Raw genomic sequence first — 4,874 nt, forward strand, 5'->3', positions numbered from 1 at the left:
TCGCTTTGGGCTGGGAGCATCTGCTTGTGGCTTTGTGGTAAAGCAGAAAGGGAGTCTGGTGTCAAGGGCAGGCTCAAGCTGTTAGCTGTGTGAACTTGAGTCAGTCACAGCTTCTGTGGGTCCGTTTCCTCATCTCTCATATGTTGGTGGTGAGGTCACCATTATTAAAATCTCAAAGAGGAGATTGGGTGTGAAAGGGCTTTGTAGAAGGCAAATATACATATGTTTTATTTTTAAAAAATATTTTTATTGATTTCAGAGAGGAAGGGAGAGGGAGATAGAAACACCAATGATGAGAGAGGATCGCTGATTGGCTGCCTTCTGCATGCCCCCTACTTGGGACGGAGCCAGCAACCTGGGCATGTGCCCCGACCTGGAATCGAACTGTAATCTCCTGGTTCATAGGTCAGTGCGCAACCCTGAGCCACACTGGCCAGGCGAAGGCAAATCTGTATTTGTTCAAGTCATTAAAAAACACACCCCAACAGCTCATAAAAGAATGAATTCATTTTTATTTAATTAATTTCTTAAAATTAATTAATTTTAATTAGTTAATTCAATATATTTAATCTCTTTTTGTTAGCTACACAAATTGATTCTGAAACCTTCCTATTAAATGATACATTGCATTTACATGGTTACTTGTCTATTTCCATTTTAAAAGTTTACATGTAATTTCATCCAAGTCCCATCTGATGATGTTGTCTTGTAACACTCTAAGATTTCCTTTGGCTTCTCATCAGTTTGGCTTTAAGAAGAAGAAAAAAAAAAAAAGTCGATGGGAAGCTAGATCCCTAGGCCTTGATTACTCAGGCTCGGGGCTCTTGAGACCGGTTCCGGCTTGTCCTGGACCTGTGGGATGTTCTCAGCAGAAATGCCTCTCCCACAGGACAGTTTGAACCGAATGCTGGAAATTCCAGAGCTCTTAGCCGCTGAGTATCTCAAGAGAAATACTTGAAAATATGTAAAATCAAGAGAAACTTCCTTTTCCATCTTTTCAAACCTTTTCTCCCACTCCCATCATTTTAGTTTTGTGAGTGGTCACCTTCCAGGGTAGCCATGCTGAGAGAAATTCTTATTTGATCCCTTTTTAAAATAGTCACTTTAAAAAAAAATTTCTATATTGATTAAGGTATTAAATATGTGTCTTTATCCCCTCTTTGCCCCCCCCTTACCCTCCCCCCACTCATGCCCTCACCGCCCCCTGGGGTCTGTGTCCATTGGCTGGGCTTATATGCATGCATACACGTCCTTTGGTTGATCCCTCCCCCTTACCCCCACCCTCCCCTACCTTCCATCTGAGGTTTGATGGTCTGATCGATGCTCCTCTGTCTCTGGATCTGTTACTGTTCATCAGTTTATGTTGTTCATTATATTCCACAAATGAGTGAGATCATGTGATACTTATCTTTCTCTGATAAAATAGTCACATTTTTAAAGGATAAAATTAAGCATGAATACATATTAAATAACACTAGATATTCTAGATTCAATCATTCACTGGACAGCTATTTATGGAGTACCTACTATGTGCTTGGCATGGTGCTGGGCACAGGGTCAAAGGCAGACAAGATCTGCCCTCACACACCTTCCTGTTTAGTAGGTCCTCAGACATTAAATAAATTAACCCACAAAACAGAGTGACAAACCTAGTGTGACCAGTGCCTCGATGAAGAAGGATGATGGGGGATTTAACTTAGATTGGGGGTGAGGGAAGGCTTCTGAGAAAGGCTATTGAAGCTGAGGCTTGAAGGGTGAGACATTCATTAGGCAGAGGCCATAGCAGGTGCTAGGGTCCCGCGGTGGGAAAGAAACAAGGAACCCCTGTAGCTAGACTTAGTGGGGGAATGGCATGAGGTTGGTTAGGAGGGAGGCATGGTCGTTACGCACCTGGCTGATGCTTTTGGATTTTATCTTCAGCACCACTAGATTTGCTCATAGAAAGGAGTTTGATCAGGCTCCGTTCTCTGGAGGTAGAGTTTGCCAAACTAGAAGCATTGCTAACCCCAAATGAAGTGATCCCTGGGGCCATTTTTTAAACAAGGGGTGTGCTGTTCTTTAGAAAAAACTGAGCTATACATGAAGTGATGTCAGATCAGTCTCCTCAGGAGAGGAATTCGTTTTCACTGCCTGTGCTGCTGACTCAGGCTGGTTCCACCATGCCGACCGACGGAGAGCAGCCACGCCTGCCTGTGCGCATGTCTTTTCCCAGGGGCCGGGGGAGAAAAGGTCTGACCTTGGCCCTCTGGTAGATGGATGATGGGAAAGCCAGAAAGGAAGTTTCGGAGGTCAGGATCTCTGCCCTGGTTTCCACGTCCTGCTGCATTCCAGGGGAGTTTTTGCCTGGTACAGTCACAGCATGTCTAACTAAGCCAGAAGGGACCTCAAGGATCAAGTCATCCCCCCTTCATTTTATGGGGTCGGTGCTAACGAGGAGATGGACCCCGGCAGCACCAGCCACCTCGGAGGTGCCGGCCTTTTCATGGAGGTGAAATTGGAAACGGGCGGCTGAAATCACACCAGCTGTGGAGGCTTAGGGCTGGAGCCTTGTGTCTGGCTGTGGTGCCTGAAGGGCCTCTTACCTTTCGATCAGCCTTACGGAGGCGCACACGTCACAGGGTCTTCATCAGTTGGCTCCCAGGTGTCCAGGGTTCTCTCCAAGGAGAGGCATGACCTGTGGTCGCTGGGAGTCTGGGTGTGTTGCCATCTCTGCTGCTGGGGGACATGGAATTCTCATTAAGAAGAGTATTTTTTAAGAAAATATTTTTATTTATTTGTAGAAAGAGAGGAAGGGAGAGGGAGAACAAAACACGCATCGGCTGCCTCCTGCACATCCCCTACCGGGGATCAAGCCCCAAACCTGGGCATGTGCCCTTGACAGGGAATCAAACTGGCAACCTTTTGGTGTACAGGACAACATCCAACCAACTGAGCCACACGGCCAGGGCTTAAGGAAAGTCTTTTATGTCAAAGTCAAGGAATGACACCGGCCTGGTAGTAATGATTTTAGTATAGAGCCTAATAACAAAAAATGACGCTGAGGTTAGTACTGCGTCACACTGAGTTTGTATTTCATTCGCCACACTACAGCGTCTGTATTTACTTGAAAAATGGTTGGACATCTGTGTGTGAGGCATGATATTTTTTCAGTTCACATGTACTAGTCAGTAGGCAGATGGATCGTGAGGACCCATTGCAGTCATTGATTCGATCCCCCAAGCATTGGGGGCCCAGTAACTTGGAACCATTGGCTCAGAAGCATTGTCCTGCAGTAAACCAGCCCGCTATAGGGAATGACCCTAATCATAGCCAACTTCTTGGGTGGGAGGAAATGAACCAGTGTAAATACTAAACCCACTCTACAGATTTAAAAATATTTTTATTGCCTTTTTGTTGTTAAACCTCACCTGAGGATATTGTTTCATTGATTTTTATTTTTATTTTTTATATATTTTATTGAGTTTTTACAGAGAGGAAAGGAGAGAGATAGAGAGTTAGAAACATCGATGAGAGAGAAACATCGACCAGCTGCCTCCTGCACACTCCCCACCGGGGATGTGCCTGCAACCCAGGTACATGCCCTTGACCGGAATCGAACCTGGGACCCTTCAGTCCGCAGGCCAACGCTCTATCCACTGAGCCAAACCGGTTTCGGCTGTTTCATTGATTTTTAGAGAGAATGGAAGGGAGGGGGAGAGACAGAGAGAGAAAATCCATGTGAGAGAGACACATCGATTGATTGCCTCCCGCACATGCCCTGACCCCAGCTGGGGATTGAGCCTGCAACCGAGGTGTGTGCCCTAAACTAGAATCCAACTGAGGGCCCTTTATTCTGCAGTCCAACGCCCTATCCACCGAGCCAAAGCAACTAGGGCCATTGCCTTTTTAATTTTTTATTTTATTTATTTATTTAAATATTTACAGACTTTTAAAAAATATATATTTTATTGATTTTTTACAGAGAGGAAGGGAGAGGGATAGAGAGCTAGAAACATCGATGAGAGAGAAACACCGATCAGCTGCCTCCTGCACACCCCCTACTGGGGATGTGCCTGCAACCAAGGTACATGCCCTTGACCGGAATCGAACCTGGGACCCTTCAGTCCACAGACCGACGCTCTATCCACTGAGCCAAACCGGTTAGGGCACGGCTATTGCCTTTTTTAATTACAAAAGTAATTCAAGCTCATTGTACAAACCGGAAACATTACAGAAATGTATAACTGAACAATTTGGTGTGCAGTGTTCCAATTTGTTTCCGTGCGTAAATAACATTAATTCCTAAGGCTTTTATAGACACAGATGTTACTGTACATAATGTTCTCTAAGTGTGTGTGTTTTTAATGTAATGGGCAATTTATTTGAAGGAAGCAGCAAGGTTCAGTGGTCTGGTTTCAGGCTTTGAGTCCTAGCTCTGTAATAAATGAGTTGGATGACTAGTAGTAATACAGGATGGGGTAAAAGTAAGTTTGTAATCATACGGAAAATAAGACAGTAATTAATAAATGATAATATAAGAATAAACCGTATGTTTCATGTACTCACAACTGTCAGCCTCCTTTTCCCCACCCTTATAGTAATATGCAAGTTGGGTGACCCAGGTAAGTCTCAGACCTTTCTAAGCCTCACTTTTTAGGTCTCTAAAATGGGGACTGGTGTTTTTCCTTTCTCACGAGGTTGCTGTAAGGACCCCAGGAGATAGTATAGGGAAAAGGACTTTGTAAACCATAATGCATTCCGCAAATATAAAGGTTTGTTACTATCGGCACTTAGGATTTTAGTCCCGTTCCTCTTTACATGCTTGGGTCCACATCCGTGAACACTTAACCTGGTGATGGCTTACTCAGTGGTTGCCTTGGAGACGAGTAGTAACT

This window comes from Myotis davidii, unplaced genomic scaffold, assembly GCF_000327345.1.
Source record: "Myotis davidii unplaced genomic scaffold, ASM32734v1 scaffold332, whole genome shotgun sequence".
In the NCBI taxonomy this organism is placed as follows: Eukaryota; Metazoa; Chordata; class Mammalia; order Chiroptera; family Vespertilionidae; genus Myotis; species Myotis davidii.